The sequence below is a fragment of the Saccopteryx leptura genome, chromosome 6 (assembly GCF_036850995.1).
Source record: "Saccopteryx leptura isolate mSacLep1 chromosome 6, mSacLep1_pri_phased_curated, whole genome shotgun sequence".
Classification (NCBI taxonomy): Eukaryota; Metazoa; Chordata; class Mammalia; order Chiroptera; family Emballonuridae; genus Saccopteryx; species Saccopteryx leptura.
The window spans coordinates 49,985,356-50,012,182 of NC_089508.1; the positions used below are offsets into that span (position 1 = coordinate 49,985,356).

General features: G+C 38.7%; 1 non-coding gene and 1 pseudogene across 1 annotated transcript; one reads left to right on the forward strand and one right to left on the reverse strand.

Moving 5' to 3' along the window:
- Nucleotides 1-18,761: 18,761 nt before the first annotated feature.
- On the forward strand, nucleotides 18,762-18,892 carry LOC136377902 (small nucleolar RNA SNORA68). The gene has a single exon (XR_010746514.1). It is a non-coding gene; the product is annotated as a small nucleolar RNA SNORA68 (small nucleolar RNA).
- A 7,246-nt stretch (nucleotides 18,893-26,138) lies between these two features.
- Nucleotides 26,139-26,251, reverse strand: LOC136377711 (U2 spliceosomal RNA; annotated as a pseudogene).
- Between the last annotated feature and the right edge of the window lie 576 nt (nucleotides 26,252-26,827).

A 26,827-nucleotide genomic window follows, 5' to 3' on the forward strand; every position in this document is an offset into this window, starting at 1 on the left:
TAAGAAGGACCCTAATTTCTTAGGATCTCATTTTCTTTATCCCTCAAATAATAACCTTTATATTTGAATACTGGCTTTAGTCTAAACAAAAGACTTTATGTTTGTTTTTATACTGGAAGGGTAAGTGAAACAAATATTAGCGTTCACTTTCCATAGATAAGAAAACTGAGGCCGAGGCTGAGGCTGAGGCAGGCCATCCAGCCACATGCTGATGCCATGAGACACAAGACCAAGACCCAGGTCTTTTGACTCTAAGTACAAGTGCTTTTCACTGAACCTCTCTAGATTACAAGAGGTAATTGGACTAATCAGTCTCTTGAAGCCCGTTTTCTGGCTCTGGCAGTGGTTATCAGTTTTTATAGCACTTAAGAATTAGTACAGAGCTTTAAAAACAACCACTAATCAAAACTGTGTAGTGTTGGCAGAGGGATAGAAACATAGCTCAATGAAACAGAGTAGAAAATCTAGAAATAGACCCAGACCAATGTGCTCAGCTGAATTTTGTTTTTTACAAAATGTGAAAGCAATTCAGTGCAGAAATTATAACCTTTTAAAGAATTAATGCTGGAGCAATTGGACATCCATAGGTTAAAAAAAGGAAATCCAACCTAAACCTCACACCTTACACAAAAATTAACTCAAAATGGATCACAGACATCAGTCTAGAAAACTTTAAGAAAAAAATGTAGAAGAAAATTTCAGGGCCTAGCTCTAAGCAAAAAATTTTTAGACTTGACACCAAAAGCATGATCTATACAAGAAATAATTTGATTAATTGGACTTCATTAAAATTAATAACATTTATGGGAATGCAACATAATCAAATGTCAAAATAACCTGGAGATGTTTTCTCTGAACTTATGTACCCTGATTGATCAATGTCACCCCATTAAAATTAATAAAAAAATTTATAACATTTGGTCTAAGAAAGACCCTGTTAAGAGTATGAAAAGACAGCTATAGTCTTAGAGGAAGTACCTGCAAACGACAAATCTGACAAAGGACTAGTATCTGTGTTCTCAGAACTGAACAGTGAAAGACAAAACTCAATTAGAAAAGGGCAGAAGACACAGACACTTTACCCAGGAGGTACGACAGGTAACAAATAATGCACATGTAAAGCTGTTCAACATCATTAGCTATTAGGGAATTGCAAAATAAAATGACCACGAGATACCACTACACATATATCTGAATGACTAACAAATAGTGACACCAAATGCTGTGGAGGATGCAGAGAAACAGAATCACTCATACACTGATGGTGGGGTGTAAAATGGTGTAGTCATTCTGGAAGACCATTTGTCATTTTCTTATAAAATTAAACATAAAATAACTGTATGACTGGAGAATTGCAATCTTGTGCACTTATCCAAGAGAACTGAAACCATGTTTATACAAAATCTGGACATAAATGTTATTAACTATTTTATTTATAATAACAAAATTGGAAACAATTCAGCTATTATTCAATGAGTAAATGGTTAAGTAGCAGTGGTACATCTGTACCATGGAATACTACTCAGCAACCAAAAGGAATAAATTATGGATACATCCAACAACTTGGATGAATCTTCAGGGCATTATGCTGAGTGAAAAAAGCCAATCCTGGTCCTAGCTGGTTGGCTCAGTGGTAGAGCATTGGCCTGGCGTCTGGATGTCCTGAGTTTGATTCCCCGTCAGGGCACACTGGAGAAGCAACCATCTGCTTCTCCACTCCTCCCCCTTCTCTGTCTCTCTCTATATATTTCCCTCCATCAAGCCATCCGAATTAAAAAAAAAAAAAAAAAGGTTTCCTCTTCTTCTATTTTTCTGAAGAGTTTGAAAAGAATTGGTATTCTTCTTTAGTGTTTCATAGAATTCATCCGTGAAGCCCCTTTGTCCTGGAATTCTCTTTATTAAAAATACTTTTTATTATTGATCAAATTTTTTATTTGTTAATGGTCTGTTGAAATTTTCTATCTACTATTGAATCAGTTTTGGTAATATGTATGTTTCTAAGAGTTTGTTCATTTCACCTATGTTATTTTATTTGTTGACATAAAGTTGTTCATAGTATTTTCTTACGATCTTTTCTATTATGAAAGGTCAGTATGTCCAGTTCCATTTCTGATTTTATATTGTTTTTTTACTTTCACCATTAATTTGTATTAGTTTCAGGTGTACAGCATAGTGGTTACAGTCATATACTATACAAAGTGATCCCCTGATATTTCCAGTACCCACCTGGCATCATACATAGTTACTACTATATTATTGACCAGGGGTCCCCAAACTATGGCCCGCGGGCTGCATGCGGCCCCCTGAGGCCATTTATCCGGCCCCCACCGCACTTCCAGAAGGGGCACCTCTTTCATTGGTGGTCAGTGAGAGGAGCATAGTTCCCATTGAAATACTGGTCAGTTTGTTGATTTAAATTTACTCGTTCTTTATTTTAAATATTGTATTTGTTCCCGTTTTGGTTTTTTTACTTTAAAATAAGATATGTGCAATGTGCACAGGGATTTGTTCATATTTTTTTTATAGTCTGGCCCTCCAACAGTCTGAGGGACAGTGAACTGGCCCCCTGTGTAAAAAGTTTGGGGACCCCTGTTATTGACTCTATGCTGTACTTTACATCTCTGTGACAGTATTGTCACTCCTAGTTTGTACTTCCTAATCTCTTCACCTCCTTCACTCAGTCTCCCAATTCCCTTCCCCTTTGGCTTTATTTATGTCTTCTCACTTTTTTTCTTAGGAATTCTACCTAAAAGTGTGTCCATTTTGTTAATCTTTTTAAAGAACCAACTATTGATTTCATTGATAATCTCTAGGAATAGAATAGATAATTCTGTTCCTTCTTTTGCTTATCACTGCTCTAATATTTATTACTTCATTCTTCTTGCTTTGGATTTAATTTTCTATATTTTTCTAGTTTCTTAAGTTGTAAGTTTAGGTTGTTGATTTGAGATTTTTCTTTTTCTTTAATGTAGGCATAGATTATTCCTTAGTACCACTTTCACTGCAACTCATAAGTTTTGGTACATTGTATTTTCATCTTCATTTGTCTCTAAATATTTCATAATTTCCCTTGTGATTTGACCCATTGATTGTTTAAGAGTATGTTGTTTAATTTCCACACATTTAAGATTTTTTTTGTTTTCCTTTTGTTATTGATTTCTGATTTGCTTGTTTTTTCCATTGTATTTAGAGTGTATACTTTGAATGCTTTTGATCTTTTTTTTTTTTTTTAATTTCTTTGAGAGAGAGAAGCAGCAAGAGAGAGAGAGAGACAGGAACATCGAGCTGCTCCTGTATGTGCCCTGACTGGGGAATCAAACTGGCAACCTCTGCGCTTCTGGACGATGCTCCAACCAATTGAGTATCAGCCAGGACTTAATTTCTATTGATTTTTTTTTTTTTAGAGAGACAGAGAGAGGAAAGGAAAGAGAGGGAAGGGGGAAGGGAAGCACCCATTTGTTGTTCCACTCAGTCATGTATTCTTTGGTTGCTTCCCAGGTGTGCCCTGACCAGGGATCGAACCCATAATCTTGTTGTTTCGGGATTGTTTTTGTTGCTTGCTATAACCAATGTTGATACTCTTAACCAATGGAGCTAACCAGCCAGAGCCAAGGCTTTCAATCTTTTTAAATTTACTGAGATTTTTCTGTGACCTTATATCTGTCTTCTATCCTAGAGAATGTTTCACGTGCTCCTGTGTGGAACATGTACTCTCCTGTTGTTGGCAGAATGTCCTATGTATGTATTTAGGTCTAGTTGTTTTATAGTGTTGTTGTAGTACTATTACTATTAGTCTATTTCCTATTGATCTTCTGTTTAGATGTTCTACTCATTGGCCTTGGCCAGCTGGCTCAGTGGTAGAGTGTCAGCATGGCATGTGGATGTCCTGGGTTTGATTCTCGGTCAGGGCACACAGGAGAAGTGCCCATCAGCTTCTCCATCCCTTCCCTCTCTTGCTTCTCTCTCCCTCTTCCTCTTCTGCAGCCATGGCTCAATTAGAGTGAGTTGGCCCCAGGAGTGGATGGCTCCATGGCCTCCACTTCAGGTGCTAAGAAAAACTCTGTCTTGCAGAGAATCACCTCCTAGTGGGCTTACTGGGTGGATCCCAGTCAGGGCACATGATGGAGTCTGTCTCTGCCTCCCCTCCACTCACTGAATAATAATAATTAAAAAAAAATAGATGTTCTACTCATTATTCATAGTGAGGTATTGAAGTCTGCAATTATTATTGTAAAACTGTATTTCTCCCTTTTATTCTGTTACTGTTTGCTTCATGTATTTTGAGGTACTGTCATTTGGTGTGTGTGTGTTTATAATTATTATAAATTCTTTATTTTATTTTTTTAATTTTAATTTTATTTTTGTATTTTTCCGAAGTTCAAAGCAGGGAGGCAGTCAGACAGATTCCCGCATGCACCTGACCATGATCCACTCAGCATGCCCACCAGGGGGCAGTGCTCTACACATCTGGAGTGTTGCTTCATTGTGGCTGGAGCCATCTAGCGCCTGAGGCAGAGGCCACGGATCCGTCCTCAGTGCCCCGGCCAACTTTGCTTCAGTGGAGCCTTCGCTGCGGGAAAGGAAGAGAGAGATAGCGAGGAAGGAGAGGGGGAAGGGTGGAGAAGCAGATGGGTGCTTCTTTTGTGTGCCCTGACCGGGATTCAAACCTGAACTTCCACACACTGGCCAATGCTCTTTTTTTATTTTATTTTAGAGTGAGAAAGAGAGACAGTGATAGAGACAGAAAGGAAGGGACAGAGATGAGAAGCATGAACTCGTACTTGCATCACTTTAGTTGTTCATTGATTGCTTCTTATATGTGCCTTGACAGGGTAGGGAGAGCTTCCAGCCAAGCCAGTGACCCCTTGTTTAAGCTAGGGACCTTAGGATCAAGCCAGTGACCTTTGGGCTCAAGCCAGTGACCATGGGATCATGTCTATAATCCCATGCTCAAGCCGGCCACCCTGAGCTCAAGCTAGTGAGCCTGCACTCAAGCAAGATGAGTCCACGCTCAAGCCAGCAACCCCGAGGTTTCAAACCTGGGCCCCCAGCATCCCAGGTTGATGCTCTATTCACTATGTCACCATTAGTCAGGCTTGTTATAAATTATTGATGAATTGACCATTTTACTAATATATAATGTCCTTCTTTGTGTCCTTCTAATAGTTTTTAACTTAAAGTCTGTATTTTATTATCTTAGTCACCCCACTTCTCTTTTAATTACTATTTGCATGAAATATCTTCTTACATTCTTTAACTTTCAACTCATGCATGTCCTTCGATCTAAAATTACTCTTTTGTAGACAACATATAGTTGAATCATTTTTTAAAAATCCATCCTACTGATGTCTGCCTTTTGTTGGACAGTTTAATCCATTTACATTTAAAGTAACTATTGATAAGGAAGGTCTTACTTCTTCCCTTTGCTGTTTTTTGTATGCCTTATACCTTTATCCCTCATTTTCTTCATTATTGCCTTCTTTTGTAATTAATTTTTCTGGAGTGTAACATTTAATTCCCTTCTCATTTCCTTTTGTGTATAATTTTTAGATTTTTTTAAAATGGTTACCATGGGATTATGATTAGCATCTTCAATTTATAGCAATCTAGTTTGAATTGAATCCAGTTTAATTTCAATAGCATACAAAAGTCTGCTCCTATACAACTCCATTTCCCCTTTGGGTTGTTATTGTCACAAATGACATCTTTTACATTGTGCATACACCCATTGATGTAGATTTATAATGGTTGTTTTTACTTTTGTCTTTTAATCATGTAGGATATAAAAAGTGGAGTTAGAAATCAAAAATACAATAATGCTAGCTTTTACATTTACTCATGTAGTTTCTTTTACTGGAGATTTCTATTTTTTCCATATGGCTTTGCATTGCTGCTTATTGTCCTTTGATTTTTACCTGTCAACATTAAAAGTGTCCAAACGTAGCCTGACCTCTGGTGGCGCAGTGGGATAAAGCATCGACCTGGAAGTGCTGAGGACACCGGTTCGAAACCCTGGGCTTGCCTGGTCAAGGCACATATGAGAGTTGATGCTTCCAGCTCCCCCCCCTTCTCTCTCTCTGTCTCTTCTCTGTCTCTCCCTCTCCTCTCTAAAATGAATAAATAAATAAAAAAAGAAGTATTATTAAAAGTGTCCAAATGTGTAGAGAATTTTTATGAGTTTATCTGAGCAAAACTGATGCCATTTTGGGGAACAAGATCTCAAATACTTTGGAAAATAACAGTTTTGCAGCTTCTTTTAAGCATTTGAAATTAAGGTGGGAACTAAGGAAGATTACATGGAGGTGGAAGAGAGCTAGGTGGAGATGGGATTACAACAACAATTTTTAACCAGTGTGCTGCAAAAATCAAAACATGTAATACTTGGCTACTTAGAGATACTGACCTCTTTTCACTTATATTGCTAAATAAAAAAATGACAACAGCTACCATAATAGCTGTCCAATGTGAATGATTCAAAATTAGACCTATAGTCTTGTGTTAGATTGGTAAAAAATATATTTTTGGTGTGCTACAGAATGTTAATAATTAGTTTATGTGTGCCATGAAATGAAAAATGTTAAAAATCACTGGTTATATCTTCCTTTATTTCTTCCTTCGTTTTTCTCTTTTTCTTATTTTTTCCTTTCTATTCGTTTTTTCTTTTCTCGTCTTACTTTCCTCCCATTTAATCCTCAATCACGAACAAATTAGTTAATTTGGGACTCAAGGCTTTTTTTGGCTTTATTTTTCTTTTTCGCTTTTGTTTTTGTTTTTTTTCTTGTTTGTTTATTTTTGTGGCATTTTGGGTCCTCCCAACCCAAGGTCTCCATTGTATTTGGTCTTCGCTCCACTTAATACAACAGATTTTTACTTATTATTTTTATTTTTTTTTCTTCTTTATTATTCCTTTTTTTGTCCTTTTTTCTGGTTCCCTCTTATCCCTCTCATTATATCTCTTAGTTGACCATCACCCGCAGGCAGATAATCTCATGCTTGTCTAAGATTTTCTTCCTTTTTTTTTTTTTTTTTTTTCATTTAGTAGGTCCCTGTTCCCCTTTTTTTTTTTTGCCCCTTGAACTCTTCACCGCAAACCAGGCCCTCCATTATAGGCATGATATTTCCCTGAGAAGGGGAGAGGAGGGAAGGAGAAGAAAGAAAAAAAGGGGGAAATAATAAATTATTACGGCTTTTTTTTGTGGGGTGTTTTAACCCTTTTTTTTTTTTTTTTACTTTTTACTCTTTATTAATTCTAATTAGTGCTATCAACAAGACCACCCTCAGATGCCAATAAGAAAGAGGAAATCGAATATTATGGATACAAAAGAAAGAGAGGTAATACAAATAGATGTGGAAAAATCTATGGAGAAAAGACTTAACATATTGGAAGCCTTGGAGCTAAATGACAGAGAATTTAAAATAGAAATCTTAAAAATACTCAGAGATATACAAGAAAACACAGAAAGGCAATATAGGGAGATCAGAAAACAACTCAATGAACATAAAGAATATATTACCAAGGAAATTGAAACTATAAAAACAAATCAAACAGAAATGAAAAACTCAATTCACGAGCTGAAAAACGAGGTAACAAGCTTAGCTAGCAGAACAACCCAGATTGAAGATAGGATTAGTGAAATAGAAGACAAACAACTTGAGGCACAACAGAGAGAAGAAGAAAGAGACTCAAAAATAATAAAAAACGAGAAAGCCCTACAGGAATTATCTGACTCCATCAGAAAGAATAACATAAGAATAATAGGTATATCAGAGGGAGAAGAGAAAGAAAATGGAATGGAGAATATACTCAAACAAATAATAGACGAGAACTTCCCAAGCCTGTGGAAAGAACTAAAGCCTCAAATTCAAGAAGCAAACAGAACACCGAGTTTTCTTAACCCCAACAAACCCACTCCAAGGCACATCATAATAAAGATGACACAAACCAATGACAAAGAAAAAATTCTCAAGGCAGCCAGGGAAAAGAAGAGTACAACATATAAAGGAAGGCCTATTAGATTATCATCAGATTTCTCAGCAGAAACTCTACAAGCTAGAAGAGAGTGGACCCCAATATTTAAAGCCCTGAAAGAGAGGAACTTTCAGCCAAGAATACTATACCCATCAAAGCTATCCTTCAAGTATGAAGAAGATATAAAAACATTCACAAATACAGAAAAGATGAGAGAATTTATCACCAGAAAGCCCCCACTCCAGGAAATACTAAAGGGGGTTTTCCAACCAGATTCAAAGAACAAAAGAAAACAACACCACAAGTAACAGCTCCACCAAGAACACAATAAAACCAAACTTAAACTGTGACAACAAAGGAAAAAAAAGGGGGGAGAGAATGGAGATTAACAGTAGCAAAGGACGATGAAGTGCAGAAATACTTATAAGATAGGGTACTACAATGAATATGGTAGGTACCCTTTTCATTACTTAATGGTAACCACCCTAGAAAAAACCACCACAAAAACACATGACTTAAAAAAGGTAGCAACAGAGGAAAGAAGTATGGAACACAAACAAACAGAAACAAATGATAGAAAAACAAAAGAGAAGAATCAAACTAGATACAAAACTAACAGAAAGCAATTTATAAAATGGCAGTAGGGAACCCACAAGTGTCAATAATTACACTAAATGTAAATGGATTAAACTTACCAATAAAAAGACACAGAGTAGCAGAATGGATTAAAAAAGAAAATCCAACTATATGCTGCCTACAAGAAACACATCTAAGCAACAAGGATAAAAACAAATTCAAAGTGAAAGGCTGGAAAACAATACTCCAAGCAAACAACACCCAAAAAAAAGCAGGTGTAGCAATACTCATATCTGATAATGCTGACTACAAGACAGAAAAAGTACTCAGAAACAAAAATGGTCACTTCATAATGATTAAGGGGACACTGAATCAAGAAGACATAACAATCCTTAATATATATGCACCAAACCAAGGAGCACCAAAATATATAAGACAGCTACTTATTGACCTTAAAACAAAAACTAACAAAAATACAATCATACTTGGAGACCTCAATACTCCGCTGACGGCTCTAGATCGGTCATCCAAACAGAGAATCAATAAAGATATAGTGGCCTTAAACGAAATACTAGAACACCTGGATATGATAGACATCTACAGGACACTTCATCCCAAAGCGACAGAGTATACATTTTTCTCTAGTGTACAAGGAACATTCTCAAGAATTGACCATATGTTGGGCCACAAAGACAATATCAGAAAATTTAGAAAAATTGAAATTGTACCAAGCATATTTTCTGATCATAAAGCCTTGAAACTAGAATTCAACTGCAAAAAAGAGGGGGAAAAACCCACAAAAATGTGGAAACTAAACAACATACTTCTAAAAAATGAATGGGTCAAAGAAGAAATAAGCGCAGAGATCAAAAGATATATACAGACAAATGAAAATGACAATACGACATATCAGAATCTCTGGGATGCAGCAAAAGCAGTAATAAGAGGAAAGTTCATATCACTTCAGGCCTATCTGAACAAACAAGAGAGAGCCGAAGTAAACCACTTAACTTCACACCTTAAGGAACTAGAAAAAGAAGAACAAAGACAACCCAAAACCAGCCGAAGAAAGGAGATAATAAAAATCAGAGCAGAAATAAATGAAATAGAGAACAGAAAAACTATAGAAAAAATTAATAAAACAAGGAGCTGGTTCTTTGAAAAGATCAACAAAATTGACAAACCTTTGGCAAGACTCACCAAGGAAAAAAGGCACAGGACTCAAATAAATAAAATCCAAAATGAAAGAGGAGAGATCACCACAGACATCATAGATATACAAAGAATTATTGTAGAATACTATGAAAAATTATATGCCACCAAATACAACAATCTAGAAGAAATGGATAAATTCCTAGAACAATACAACCTTCCTAGACTGAGTCATGAAGAAGCAGAAAGCCTAAACAGACCAATCAGCAGGGAGGAAATAGAAAAAACTATTAAAAACCTCCCCAAAAATAAAAGTCCAGGCCCAGACGGTTATACTAGTGAATTCTATCAAACATTCAAAGAAGACTTGATTCCTATTCTACTCAAAGTCTTCCAAAAAATTGAAGAAGAAGCAATACTTCCAAACACATTTTATGAGGCCAACATAACCCTCATACCAAAACCTGGCAAGGATGGCACAAAGAAAGAAAACTACAGACCAATATCTCTAATGAATACAAATGCTAAAATTCTAAACAAAATACTGGCAAACCGAATACAACAACATATTAAAAAAATAATACATCATAATCAAGTGGGATTCATCCCAGAATCTCAAGGATGGTTCAACATACGCAAAACGGTTAACGTAATACACCATATCAACAAAACAAAGAACAAAAACCACATGATCTTATCAATAGATGCAGAAAAGGCTTTTGATAAAATACAACACAATTTTATGTTTAAGACTCTCAACAAAATGGGTATAGAAGGAAAATATCTCAACATGATAAAGGCCATATATGATAAACCATCAGCCAACATCATTTTAAACGGCATAAAACTGAGGACTTTCTACCTTAAATCAGGAACAAGACAGGGTTGTCCACTATCTCCACTCTTATTTAACGTGGTGCTAGAAGTTCTGGCCAGAGCAATCAGACAAGACAAAGAAATAAAAGGCATCCATATCGGAAAAGAAGAAGTAAAGGTATCACTTTTTGCTGATGATATGATCCTATACATCGAAAACCCGAAGGACTCCACAAAAAGATTATTAGAAACAATAAACCAATACAGTAAGGTCGCAGGATACAAAATTAACATACAGAAGTCCATAGCCTTTCTCTATGCCAACAATGAAATATTAGAAAACGAACTCAAAAAAATAATCCCCTTCACGATTGCAACAAAAAAAATAAAATACCTAGGAATAAACATAACAAAGAATGTAAAGGACCTATATAATGAAAATTACAAAGCATTGTTAAGGGAAATCGAAAAAGATACAATGAGATGGAAAAATATTCCTTGTTCTTGGATAGGAAGAATAAATATAATCAAAATGGCCATATTACCCAAAGCAATATACAAATTCAATGCAATTCCCATCAAAATCCCTATGAGATTTTTTAAAGAAATGGAACAAAAAATCATCAGATTTATATGGAACTATAAAAAACCCCGAATAGCCAAAACAATCCTAAGGAAAAAGAATGAAGCTGGGGGCATTACAATACCTGACTTTAAACTATATTATAGGGCCACAATAATCAAAACAGCATGGTATTGGCAGAAAAATAGACACTCAGACCAATGGAACAGAATAGAAAGCCCAGAAATAAAACCACATATATATGGTCAAATAATCTTTGATAAAGGGGCCAACAACACACAATGGAGAAAAGAAAGCCTCTTCAACAAATGGTGTTGGGAAAACTGGAAAGCCACATGCAAAAGAATGAAACTCGACTACAGCCTGTCCCCGTGTACTAAAATTAATTCAAAATGGATCAAAGACCTAAATATAAGACCTGAAACAATAAAGTACATAGAAGAAGACATAGGTACTAAACTGATGGACCTGGGTTTTAAAGAACATTTTATGAACTTGACTCCAATGGCAAGAGAAGTGAAGGCAAAGATAAATGAATGGGACTACATCAGAATAAAAAGTTTTTGCTCAGCAAGAGAAACTGATATAAAAATAAACAGACAGCCAACTAAATGGGAAATGATATTTTCAAACAACAGCTCAGATAAGGGCCTAATTTCCAAAATTTACAAAGAACTCATAAAACTCAACAACAAACAAACAAACAATCCAATAAAAAAATGGGAAGAGGACATGAATAGACACTTCTCCCAGGAAGAGATACAAATGGCCAACAGATATATGAAAAGATGCTCAGCTTCATTAGTTATTAGGGAAATGCAAATCAAAACTACAATGAGATACCACCTCACCCCTGTTAGATTAGCTATTATCAACAAGACGGGTAATAGCAAATGTTGGAGAGGCTGTGGAGAAAAAGGAACCCTCATTCACTGTTGGTGGGACTGTAAAGTAGTACAACCATTATGGAGGAAAGTATGGTGGTTCCTCAAAAAACTGCAAATAGAACTACCTTATGACCCAGTAATCCCTCTACTGGGTATATACCCCAAAACCTCAGAAACATTGATACGTGAAGACACATGTAGCCCCATGTTCATTGCAGCACTGTTCACAGTGGCCAAGACATGGAAACAACCAAAAAGCCCTTCAATAGAAGACTGGATAAAGAAGATGTGGCACATATACACTATGGAATACTACTCAGCCATAAGAAATGATGACATCAGATCATTTACAGCAAAATGGTGGGATCTTGATAACATTATATGGAGTGAAATAAGTAAATCAGAAAAAAACAAGAACTACATGATTCCATACATTGGTGGAACATAAAAATGAGACTAAGAGACATGGACAAGTGTGTGGTGGTTACCAGGGGTGGGGGGAGGGAGGACAGGGGGAGAGTTAGGGGGAGGGGGAGGGGCACAGAGAACTAGATAGAGGGTGGCGAAGGACAATCTGACTTTGGGCGAGGGGTATGCAACATAATTTAATGACAAAATAACCTAGACATGTTTTCTTTGAATATATGTACCCTGATTTATTAATGTCATCCCATTACCATTAATAAAAATTTATTTAAAAAAAAAATCACTGGTTATAGAATGGTTAACAAGATTATGTGCTCTCTTGAGGGTGGTTATGGCTTATTTTAAAGGTATGTTAACCTAGATGCACAGAAACAGGATTTGCTTAAGGCAAAGATAAACCTTTTACTGAAAAGTTATATGCCTGCAGCATGACTACCCACCATAACTGGATCAGATCACTCTGTAAGATTATTTTCTATAGAACCTCTGAAAACGTAAAGAACAACTTTAACATTTCTTTTATGACAATTTTATTACCAATAAATTCCTTTATCTTTTGTCTACATAGCAATGTCCTGTGTTCTCCTTCATTTTTGAAAGATAATTTTGCCATTTACACAATTCTCAGCTGCCAGAGTTTTTCTTTCAGAACACTAAAAAACATCCCACTCCCTTTTGGCCTCCATTTGTCTGATGAGTAATCTGCCCTTAATCTTATCAAGAAACCTTGTTCTAGGCTGTTAACATCTTGATTATATGTCTTAGTGTGAATTTCTTTGGGTTTATCCTTCTTGGAATGTACTGAGCTTCTTGAATGTGTGGATTCATGTGTTATATCAAATTTGGGGAGTTATTTTTTGTGCACCATTCTATCCTATCCTTCTAGGATCCTCATTATACATATGTTGGGGTTATTTTCTTCATTCTTTTCTGTTTCTTAATCTGAATATTTTCAATGGATATATTTCAAAGTTTGCTATTTTTTTCTTGCTAAATCTAATATTGAAACCTTCCAGTGAGTTTTTCATTTGAATTATGGTACTTTTCAGCTCCATAATACTGTTAGGCTCTTTATCATTTCTATTTCTATATTAATATTCTCAATTTATTCATATCTACTCTTCAAATTTTCTTTTTTTAAATTTATTTATTTATTCATTTTGGAGAGGAGAGGGAGAGACAGAGAGAGAGAAGAGAGAAGGAGCTGGAAGCATTGTTGGGCAGATAAAATGTATTATGCTCACTTTGTTAAAGATTACACTGCCCACGAGGAGGCCGTCATCCAGGTGATATTAATGTGTGTTGAGAATCCTTGTAGCCTGGGGCTTGGTTTTGGGATTAAGCCTTTCCCACCCTTTTTGATGTGGGGTGGTACAATCCAATCATGCCTCAGGGAAGTGACTTTGTGTTGGGGACTTCCCTACTTTGTATTTTGGATTAGAGATTGTGAAGCTACAATATAAAATGGGGGTAGAACGAGAGTTTGCCCTCTTGGCTCCTGAGATTAACATTAGAGGAGAGAGCAGAGCAGAGAGCAGAGGAAGGCCACATGGAGGAGGCCAGGAGAAGCAGCCAAGATGGCGGAGTGTTGAGTGAGAAGCCAGTTTATACAGAGTTTGTGCGGGGAGAAGGAAGGAGTTGGGGAACAGAGGTGAATAAGTCTAGTGAGCTAGAAACCTTTGATTCTAGGAAACTCGGATAAGTCAGTAGCTTTGTGAGCACTGAATGTGAGTGGGTTTTGGAGCCCAGTGTGTATTTTTTACTTGCCCGCCGGGTGCAAGCTAGAATTAAAAATGATGGCCCACCAGTTTGTGGCTCCGTTGTTTCTTTACCGACTGTCCGAATCCAATGCGAACCTGCATGGGCCGGGCTGCTCTGATGCTGGCCCTGACCCTGGATACTGGCTTTACATTTGGCGTAGTCGGCAAAGGCTGGGCTGCTGTGATGGTGGCCCTGGCCCTGCCTCCTGGCTTTACAAGCATCAACTCCCCTATGTGCCTTGACTGGGCAAGCCCAGGGTTTCGAACCGGCAACCTCAGCATTTTCAGGTCGATGCTTTATCCACTGCGCCACCACAGGTCAGGCTCAAATTTTCTTTAGCTATTGTTTATAGTTTCCGTCAGCTCTTTGAGAATGTTAAAGACAATTGAGCTAAGGTATTTTTCTAGTCAGTTCAATGGCTTCTCCAAGGTCAGTTTCTGTTCATATCTTCTGTAAATGGCCCATACTTTCTTGTTGCTTTTTATACATCATCTTTTTTAAAAAGCTAAGTGTTTTTAATATCATAATGTGACAAGTCTGGAAATCAGATTTTCCCTCTTTCAGTGATCGTTTTTGTTGCTATAGGCTTTAGCTGTTTCACTAATTAATTTTGTAAACTATTTCTATAGTAAGTTCTATATTCTTCATTACATGTGGTCTATGAAATCTCTATTCCTTTAGCCTGAGTTCAGTTAGTGTTTTGATAGATTTTCTGGAATGCCAGCAACTGAATGAGGTGGAGAAGGATTGAGAACGAAAGAGAGATACCTTTCCTATCTTTGCACATTGGCACAGTCCCAGGGCACTCCTCCAGTGACCCTTTAACTTCTGATTGCTCTGGCTAGAACTTCCAGTATGATGTTAAATAGCAGTGATGAAACAGGGTATTTTCAGATCTTAAGGGGAAAGTTTTCAGTATCTTACCATTGACCATGATATAGTCATGGGTTTTTCATGAATGCTCTTCTTGGGTTTTCTGTTGTTGTTTTAGGGTTCTTGTTTTGTTTTTTCTTGTCAATCCCTTACAGACCACTGGATCATTGAATGTCAGATATAGAAAGGACCTAAAGTTTGTAGCCCAAATCTCCCATTGTACATACAGAGAAGCTGAAGCTCAGAGATGTCAAATGTCTTATCCAAGTTCACTAGAGTTGTTCAAGGCAGAACTTGGATTAACAACAATAATAACAGTGATTTAGTACCTGCCAACTGAATGTCAGTTGCTATTCTAAGTACACCATCACATTTATTCTTCATGTTAACCCCGTGAAGTAGGTACCATCATTTTCATCTTATAAATGAGGAAGCTGAAGCTTGGAGAGTTTAAGAAACTTGTTCAAGGTCATACAGCTATTAAGCTGATGATCTGGTGATCCTGGGTGATCTTGCTATGTCAGAAAGTAAGGAAACTTTCAAATGCTTATAAAAAACTTGTCAAATGTAATAAACCTGTGTGAAGAAGTTATGCTGGCCAAATGTATAACAACATGAGCATCAAAAAAAATACATAATGGAGCCTGACCAGGCAGTGGCGCAGTGGATAGAGCATAGGACTGGGATGCCGATGACCCAGGTTTGAGACCCCGAGGTTGCCAGCTTGAGCGCGGGATCATCTGGTTTGAGCAAAAAGCTCACCAACTTGGACCCAAGGTCACTGGATCAAGCAAAAGGTTACTCAGTCTGCTGAAGGCCCACAGTCAAGGCACATATGAGAAAGCAACCAATGAACAATTAAGGTGTCACAATGTGCAACGAAAAACTAATGATTGATGCTTCTCATCTTTCCGTTCCCGTCTATCTGTCCCTGTCTATCCCTCTCTCTGACTCTCTCTGTCTCTGTAAAATAATAATAATAATAATAATAATAATAATTACATAATGGATTTGGTTGCAATTCTTAGAATTTATAATGATATTATATTATAAATCCATAATTCTATTAAAATAATAATAAAACAACACACTGAATTGTTACCAGAAGTGGTGGCTATCACATTAACTGTGAAAATTAGTAATTGCTTTCTTACTTTGAAATGAGATTCTAAAGGAAATAATGAAACATTTATACACTTTTTCTTTAGGAACTATTATCAGGATAACAAAATAAAACATGTTGATGAGGGAAAGTCTTATTTATAGGAGAGTGCCAGATAATAAATGTAGAGGAATAATACAATTAGAAAATCAATTTATGGCCCAGGCTGGTTGGCTCAGTGGTAGAGCATTGGCCTGGCGTGCAGGAGTCCTGGGTTCGATTCCCAGCCAGGGCAAACAGGAGAAGCACCCATCTGCTTCTCCACCCCCCCCCCTCCTTCCTCTCTGTCTCTCTCTTCCCCTCCCACAGCCAAGGCTCCATTGAAGCAAAGTTGGCCCGGGCGCTGAGGATGGCTCCATGGCCTCTGCCTCAGGCACTGGAATGGCTCTGGTTTCAGCAGAGCAATGTCCCAGATGGGCAGAGCATCACCCCCGGGTGGGCATGCTGGGCGCATGTGGAAGACTGTCTGACTGCCTCCCCATTTCCAGCTTCGAAAGGGATGCAGAAAAAAAAGAAAAAAGAAAAAAAATCAATTTACAATCTCTTAATGAAATAGTTGATTCAGGCATATATCAACAAAAGATGCTAACACCATTAGGTGAAAGACTGATGGAGAACTGGTGTTTTACATGTTTGCAAAATTTCCCCTCACAGGTTACTTGCTAAACATGAGAAGGAAATGTAATTTTACAATTACAAGATCAGGCTATTATCATCTTAATGCAAGGATCAATATTAGCATTGAAAATATTGGTAGAACTAGATTCATGTATCTTCCAATATGATGAACTATGAAGTATTCAGAACCACCTATCAAATATTTTTTGCCAAAATATATTTAACTTCTAGTTAAAGGAAGTAGAAGGGATGGAGAAACAATTCCACTAGAGTAAGCAAGTAGACAAATCTAGAAGGTAGTGCTTTGACAGCTAAATGGTAAAATAGTTGAAGTTTGAAAAGACATACAATAAAACACAAATGAAAGACATACAATAAAACACAAATGAATAACCCAGCTGTAAAGATATTTTGGAGACAGTTGGAAAAATCTTGAAAAACTCCTGGGTATTATATTATATAGAGCAATTATTAGTAGTATTGTTAGAGATGACAATGTTATTGTTGTCATATAAGGAAATGTCCTTAATTTTTAGTGATGCATGCTGAAATACATAGGGTGAAATATCATGAATGTCTGTATTTACTTTACAACATCTTTACAATGAGATCAGTGTGGCAAATGTTAACAATTATTAAGTATAGTTGATTGGTGTGTGGACATGAACTATTCGACTTGTTCTATTTTTCTTTATGTTGAAAAGTTTTATTATCAAAATTGAGAGGAAGCATTCTAGGTGAAGAAGGTGTTACTTCTTGCCCTTAAGACACGCTAGTATAAAGAATAAACTTTAAAAAGAGGAAGAAGAAGAAGGAGGAGGAGGAATAGGAGGATAAGAAGGAGAAGGAAGGAAGGAAGGAAGGAAGGAAGGAAGGAAGGAAGGAAGGAAGGAAGGAAGGAAGGAAGGAAGGAAGGAACAGAGGGAGGGAGGGAGGGAAGGAGGAAGGAAGGAATGGAGGGAGGAAAGAAGGAAGGCAGGGGAGGAGAAGGAGGAGGAGGAGGAGGAGGAGGAAGGGAGAAGAAGTGATTAGCAGGGAAGGAGGCTAGACAAAGAGCTCTGGACCTATGGTGAAGTCACCAAAAATGCTTTGCTCTGGGTTATACTAAAAATTCTTAGCAGAAGATCTGGAGAAAAAGTGGCATGAGATGATGGAGGATGTGCTGTGGAGGGAGGAGGACACCAAACATCTGCAGTGATTGGGATATGAAATGGGAGTAGTGGCTAGAAAAGTGTAGGCTCCCATGGCAACTTTACGCACCCCATCAAACCAAGAAGCATATCCACATCTTTCCTGAAAGATATGGTGAAGCAGAACATCTCCCTGCAGGAACCCTCAGAAGCTCCAGAGAAATTAATGAACTTAGTCACTCTCTTCCAGAGTTTCCAGCATTTTTGGGAAGTTGTTGAATCACAAAGTTTGCCTTTATAAGAGACAGACCATGTTCATGGATTGGAGAACTCAATATTATGATAATGTCAGTCCTTCCCAAGAGAGCCCAGAAACAGACCCACACATACACTGTCTCCTGACATTTAAAAAATAAAACATTTGATTGTTATAGCAGCAGTTTTTTGTTTGTTTGGTTTTTGTTTTTGTTTGTTTGTATTTTTCTGAAGTAAGAAGCAAGGAGGCACAGAGACAGACTCCCTCATGTGCCCGACTGGGATCTACCTGACATGCCCACCGGGGAGCAATGCTTTGCCCATCTGGGGCGTTGCTCCATTGCAACCAGAGTCATTCTAGCAGCTGAGGTGGAGGCCATGGAGCCATCATCAGTGCCCAGGCCAACTTTGCTCCAAAGGAGCCTTGGCTGGGGGAGGGAAGAGAGAGACAGAGAGGAAGAAGAGGGGGTAGGAGGGAAAAGCAGATGGATGCTTCTTCTGTGTGCCCTGGCCAGGAATCGAACCCAGGACTTTCACATGCCTGGTCGACACTCTACCACTGAGCCAACCAGACAGTGACTGTTGGAGCAGCAGTTTAAACAGAGGTGCTCACATCAGGTGGATCTCATAGCCTTTAGGGGTTGTGGCTGTGCCCCTCAGAGTGAATTGGGAGGTTCTACACTCCTGGTGGCAAGATACTGGGGCCCCCAGGCAGGCACCTGATGGGAGTTTCAGGCAACACCCAGAGACCCTAATGCATGTCCACCCTGCTCTCTCCTACTCCCTGCAGACAGAGACATGGGAGCCTGGCACCATGCTGCACCCACTCTATCCAGAGCATAAAGGGGGAAGAGATTGCCACCAGCAAGTGCCAGAGACCTGCAGTCAAGCAGTTCCATGACTCCAAGATCAAGTTCCCACTGCCCCATTGGGTCCTTCGTCACCAGCACAAGCCATGCTTCACCATCAAGAGGCCCAACACCTTTTAGATTTATACCCTCCCTGTCCCCTGTTGTGCCTAAATAAACTCCTTGGGAAAACCAAAGTGTGGGAGAAAGAGAGAGAAAGAAAGATAAGGTTCCTGGAATACTAATGACTATTTCTTAATATGGATACTGATTACATGGGAGTGTTGAATTTATAAAAGTTTAACAAGTTGTACATTTATCATTTATTAACTTTGTTTTTGTTTTTGTTTTTTTCTTATTTTTCTGCGCCATTCCAGGAAGTGCAAACATACCGGTATATGTACGAAATGGATGGAGCAAACTTCTATTCCATTTCCCTGCTCCAAAAATACATTTAAGAGATTCCAACATGGCCGCAGAGTAAGTGGATGCTTCACTCACCTGCTCCCGCCCTAAACTGTATTTACAGCTAAATTATAGCGCAACCAACCTAAATAACCAGTTGAACTGAGATATTATGGCCAACGATTTGCGGGAGAAACCACGTAGAGACTGGTAAGATGGGTGGCGATGCGGAAAGAGCTCCCCCCATGCCTGGGTGCAGCAGGTACAGCAGCAGGACTCCCTCCCTGAAAGAGCAGGGCCTCTCAACCAAGCGAGGACCCCTGGCCCAGAGTGGTGGAGGTGGGAAGAGGAGACCTCAGAACAACTGATGCTGAAAAGCAGAGGAGACTGAGTTGGCCTGGGTCACCCAGGCAGCATCTACACAGGGGCGAGCCCTCCCAGGGTTACAGTACCGCATGGGGCGTGCACTCCCCCCTCCCCCCACCCCTACTGCTCAAGCCGGCCACTCAGCCACGTTGGTCCTGCAGAGGCGTTTGCAGGCTACAAGCAGCAGAGACTTCACGGGACATTCTCTGTGGGGAGACTTGTAAGGGACATAGGGACAGTGACTAGGTGGGATGGCTTTAGGGAAAAAAACAGTTTCTTCCATTTTAAGCACACAGCTGGCAGCCCTCACCCAAACACACCTGGAGGCACACTCAACAGAATTCACCGCTTGAAAGGAGACAGGAAAACGGCACCCAAATTGGACTTTTTGTAAATTTAGAAGGAAAGCTACTCCCCATCACCTCAAGTGCAGCCAGCACCCTCCCCCACCCCGGCCTGTTGGGACCTGGGCCCGCAGGTGTGACTGGATTTGCCACATGCAGGGAGACAAGAGAACTGAGCACAGCTGGGTCGTTCTGTGAATTTGGAAGGAGAGCTGCTCGACTAGGGGCACGAGGGGAGTCTCTGGGGTTTGCAGCACTGAGGAAAGACGGATGGGTGATGGCCACTAGGATTCGTGTGCTGAGTCATTCTTCAGTACCATGGTCACCATCTTCCTTCGGTGGAGCACTACCCTCCTAATAGCATCAGCCTGGGAGAAACCACTCGTCCTACCCTCCAGATTCCCTCTTGCCCCACTCAGCAGACATTAGGCTCTGCAGAGGAGTCAGTTGGCTGGACCAGAGAGTAGAGATCTGGACAGACTCAGGGGTCCAGTGAGCAGACAGTGACTCAGTTATTCAGTGTTAAGGAAGGGGAATATTTCCCCCACTTTCCCATGACTCTGACTGGTGTTTCCCCCTCATGGGAAATATTCTAGAACCACCCTCCTGGTTGCAAAGGACAGTCTGAGAAGAGTGGCTTTGGAGTGGGGAACCACACCCACCAGCCTTCCTGAAACCTGACAGGCACCTCCCCCTCAGAGGAAAGCCACTACCCCCATCCTCCCAACTCTCCCAGAGGCTCTTTAGTGCAGCCAGCAGCTGGAGGCAGCTAGAGGCAGATTTCAGAGGGTCTTTTGCTGACCTACACCTGAGCCTAGATCTGACAAAAGCTGACCTCAGTGTGCAGCTTGGTCCTTTCCACGTGGTACTAGACCCAATAGTGGCGGCCACAGACTGTGGATCTCTCATAGCTCCAAATAGGTTGTGAAGGACCAGTAACTGGCAGCATTGCATGTTTACCTGCATCAGGCTCCCTCCCAAGAGGCCCAAAACCATCACACCCAGTGGACAGATTCAGACAACATTCAGAGCAAGATTCAGTTAACTTCACAAACAACATATTCAAAGGGAGACCTTGTCAGGCACCAAACCCAGATGAGGCAAGTTCCACTTCCTGTGCTCAGCACCGGTACTGCAACTCACACACTTTGGCTGATGTAGAGCCTCACAGTCAGCCAGACTGAGGCTCAAACTGACACATAGCAGGCCAATAGCAATCAAGTCTCAATACAACAGGATGATCCACATAACCCACACAAGGGTCATTCCTGAAACACTCAGTTCAGGTGATCAAGGAGACTGCATCACAGGACCTAACAGGACATCAACTACTATTTAAGGCCACCCCACAAAGACTGGGAATCATAGCAGATCTATTTAATAAATAGAAACAAGCACAAAGAGGCAGCCAAAATGAGGAGAGAAAGTAGCAGGCCCCAAATGACAGAGCAGAGGAAAATCTCTACAAAAAGAGATAACTGAAATGAAGATAAAACATTTTATCAGATATAGAAATCAAAGTAATGGTTATATGGATGCTCACAGAACAAGATGAGAACTTCAAAAAAGAGAGAGCAAGCATAAAAAGGGACATAGAAATTATATAAAGAAACCAGACAGAAATGAAGAATACAATATCTGACATCAAGAATACACTGGAAGGAATAAACAATAGGTTGGATGAAGCTGAGGATTGAATCAGTGATTTAAAAGACACAATAAGAAAAAAACAACACCCAATCAGAGCAGCATATAGTAAAAAAGAATTAAAAACTGAGGAGAATTTAAGGGACCTTGGGACAACATGAAGCACAACAACATCTATATCAAAGGGGGTACCAGAAGAAAAAGAGAGAACAAGGGATCAAGAACCTATGTGAAGAAATAATGACCCAAAATGTCCCTAACCCGGTAAAGGAAAAGACATTCAAGTCCAGGAAGTACAGCGAGTCCCAAACAAGATGGATCCAAAGAGGTCTGTACCAAGACACATCATAATTAAAATGGCAAAAGGTGTAAAGAGAAAAGGACATTCTTAGAAGCACAGGAACAGAAAAGCAGTTAGTTATTTACAGGGCAGCTACCATATGGCTGTCAGATGATCTCTCAACAGAAACATTTCAGGCTGGACAGGATTGGCACAAACTATTCAAAGTGGTGAAAAGCAAGGACCTACAACCAAGACTGCTTTACCCCAGCAAGGCTATCATTTAAAATTGAAGGAGAAGTAAAGAACTTCCCAGACAAGAAAAAAGCTAAAGGATTCTGTTGCTGTCAAACTGGGCATTACAGAAAATATTAAAGGGCCTCTATAAGAAAAAAGAAGAGGGAAAAAGGTGGGAACACAGTTAAAAGAAAATAATGGCACTGACCTGTGGTGGCTCAGTGGATAAAAGCATCAACCTGAAAATGCTGAGGTGCCTGTTTGAAAAACCTGGACTTGCCTAGTCAAGGCACATATGGGAATTGATGCTTCCTTCTCCTCCTCCCTTCTCTCTCTCTCTCTCTCTCTAAAATGAATAAATAAAAAAGAATGGCAGTAAATATGTACCTTCAATAATCACTTTAAATGTAAATGGCCTAAACACTCCAATCAAAAGTCATAAGGGTTGTTGAAGAATAAGAGAAGCAAAACCCATAATATGCTGTCTACAAGAGACCCACCTCAGACCAAAAAATACACATAGACTAAAAGTAAAGGGATGGAAAAAGATACATCATGCAACTGGAAATTTTTGAAAAGCTGGGAGGTAACAATACTTATATCTGACAAAACAGACTTTAAAGCAAAGTTTACAGTAAGAGAACAAAGGACACTACATAATGATAAAACGGAACAATCCAACAAGAGATGTAATCCTATCTAAACATTTATGTACCCAATGTTTATATGTAAAGGGCACCTATATATGTAAAGCAGTGGTCCCCAACCTTTTTTGGGCCACGGACTGGTTTAATGTCAGAAAATATTTTCACGGACCGGACTTTAGGATGGGACGGATATAAATGTATCCACGTGACCAAGACAAGCATCAAGAGTGAGTCTTAGACAGATGGAACAGAGAGAATCTTGTCATTTTTTTAAAAATAAAACATCATTCAGACTTAAATATAAATAAAACGGAAATAATGTAAGTTATTTATTCTTTCTCTGTGGACCAGTACCAAATGGCCCACGGACCAGTACTGGTCCGTGCCCGGGAGTTGGGGACCAATGATGTAAAGCACATGTTGAGGACATAAAAGGAGGAGATCAATAGCAATACACTCACTGTAGGGTATTTTAAACACCCCATTGGCATTATTGGATAGATCATCCAAACAGAAAATCAATATGGAATGATGGCCTTAAATGACACAATTAGGTCAGCTGGATTTAATTGATATCTTCAGAGCATTTCACCCTAAGGCAGCAGAATATACATTCTTGTCAATTCACATGGAACATTTTCTAGGATAGACCACATGATTAGGACACCAAAACAAGTCTCAGTAAATTTAAGAGGATTAGAAATCATATCAAGCATCTTCTCTGACCACAATGGTATGAAACTAAAAATCAATGAAAAAAATAAAAATAAAGAAACACACAAAGATATGGAGGCTAAACAACATGTTACTAAACCATGAATGTGTTAACAATGAGATGCAAAGAACAAATCAAAGGTACCTTGAAACAAATTAAAATGAGAACACAACAACCCAAAATCTAAGGGACAGAGCGAAAGCTGTACTAAGAGGGAAATTTATAGCATTTCAAGCCTACACCTAAAGAAACAAGAAAAATCTCAAAATGAACAATACAACCTTATACTAAAGGAACTTAAAGGCCTGACCTGTGGTGGCGCAGTGGATTAAAGCAGTCCGACCTGGAAATGCTGTGAGGTCGCCGGTTCAAAACCCTGGGCTTGTCTGGTCAAGGCACCTATGGGAGTGATGCTTCCAGCTCCTCCCCTTCTCTCTCTCTCTCTGTCTCTCTCTCCCTCTCTGTCTCTCTCCCTCTCTCTGTCCTCTCTAAAAAAAAAATGAATAAATAAAAAAAATTTTAAAAAAAAAGGAACTTAAAAAAGAACAACGAAGCAAAGCCCTAATGTGAGTAGAAGGAAGGAAATAATAAAGATAAGGACAGAAATAAATGAAATAGAGACAAAACATACAAAAGATCAATGAAACCAAGAGCTAGGTTTTTTGTGAGATAAACAAGACTGACAAACCTTAAACCAGACCCATCAAGTAAAAAAGAGTAGGGACCCCAAATAAATAAAATTAGAAATAAAAGAGAAGTAACAACTCACACCAAAGAAATATAAAGGATTGTAAGATAATATTAAGACAACAAAATTGGACAATCTGAATGAAATGGATAAATCCCTAAAAAACATACAATCTTCTAAAAACTGAATCAGGAAGAATCAGAGAATCCGAATAGACAGTTTACAACTAGTAAATTGAAGCAGTGATCAAAAATTTCCCAACAAACAATAGTCCTGGACTGGAAGCTTCACAGGTGAATTTTACCAAACATTCAAAGAAGAATTAACACCTTTCCTTCTCAAACTATTCAGAAAATTCAAGAGGATGGGAGGACTCCCACGTTTATTTAAAAGGCCAACATTGTCCTAATTCCAAAACCAGATAAAGACACTACAATGAAAGAAATTTATAGGTAAAATATCCCTGATAAGCATAGATGCTAAAATACTTATGAGCATAGTTTGCTAAAAAAATAATTAGCAAACCAGATCCAGCAATACATTAAACACGATCATACACTATGATCAAGTGAGATTTATTCTGAAATGCAAGGTTGATACAGCATTTGCAATCAATAAACGGAGATAAACCACATAAACTAAATGATGGGGGAAAAATCACATGATTGTATCAATAGATGTAGAAAAAGCATTTCATAAAATCAAGCACTCATTTATGTTAAGAACTCTCAGTAAAGTAGAAATAAAGGGATTATAGCTCAATGTAATAAAAATCCATATATGACAAACCCACAGCCTATATAAGACGTAGCAGACTCAAAAACTACAAGTGTTTCCCCTTAATATTGGGAACAAGACAAGGATGTCTGCTATCACCACTCCTATTCAGTATAGTACTGGAAGTCCTAGCCACAGCAATCAGACAAGAAGAAGAAATACACAGGCATCAAAATTGGAGAGGAAGAAGTAAAACTGTCATTACTTGCAGATAACATGATACTCTATATAGAGCACCCTAAATATTCCATCCAAGAAAACTACTAGATCTGAAAATTGAATTGAGTAAAGTAAGCAGGTTACAAAATAACATCCAGAAATCAGTTGCATTTTTATACACCAATAATGACCCATCAGAAAGGGAAACTGCCTGACTTGTGGTGATGCAGTGGATAAAGCGTCAACCTGGGAATGCTGAGGTGCCAGTATGAGACCCTGGACTTGCTGGTCAAGGCACATATTGAAGTTGATGCTTCCTGGTCCCCCACCACCTCCTCTTTACTCCTCTCTAAAATGAATAAAGTCTTAAGAAAAAAACCCTAAAACAAAAAATGAAAGAAAGGGAAGCCAAGAAAAACGAATACCTGCATGACACATGTATGCTGAGTGTGCAGAGCAATACCAATACCATATGATTTCACTCCGTATGTGGAAATCTAAAAATAGAAAAAAAAAAAAAAAGAACTAAGAAGCAAACTGGAGACAGATTCATACAATAGAGCAGGGCTGACGCAATTTTGGAGGGGCTGGTGGCTTGAAAAAAACTTATGGACACAGACCAACAGTGTGGTGATTGCTGGGAGGCTGGGAGAAGAGATGGAGGATGGCATAGGGGAGATAAATGGAGATGAATGAAGACTTGACTGCAGGGGGGGTGAACACACAGTGCAGTGTAAAGAGATTGTCTTGTATAAGTTGTGAACTTGAAACTTTATGATTATGTTAACTAGTGTTACCCTAATAAATAGAATTATAAAACAACTTATTAAAATACACTTAATATATTTTCCTTGGATAGAAGATGCGTCAGATATTAAACTGAAAGAACAGATAATACACTTGATCTTAGTCAATAGGCTTGGCAGCGATCATGATGCCATTCCTTATTTATTTCATTTTATTTTTTTAGGTGAGAGAGGGAAGATAGTGTGGCAGACTTTATCATGTGCCTCAACACAGGATCCACCAGCAGTCCCATCTTGGCCAATGCTCAAGTACCAAGCTATTTTTTTAGCACCTAAGGTTGATGCACTCCAATTGAGCTATCTTCAGTGCCCGGGGCCACAGTCAAACCAACTCAAGCCACTGGGCTGCAGGAAGGGAAGAGAAAGAGAAGGAAGAGGGAGGGTAGAAGATAGTAGATGGGTCACTTCTCCCAGTGTGTCCTGACCAGGAATCGAACCCAGGAGTTCATACGCTGTGCCAACGTTCTATCCACTGAGCCACTGGCCAGGGCTAATGCATTTCTATGTTTTACATATATAAATATGTACTTTTGTTTTTTTGTATATTATACCTCAAGTAAGAGTTTATTTTAATCTATTTATAAAAAATTGAAATGATGTTTCCAAGATTAAATTGCTATTGTTCAAAGCAATTCTTTCTAATTCTCTCTGCATTTTTAATACTCTCCATTAGTTTGTTAGTTGCTTTTCACAAGTGCCA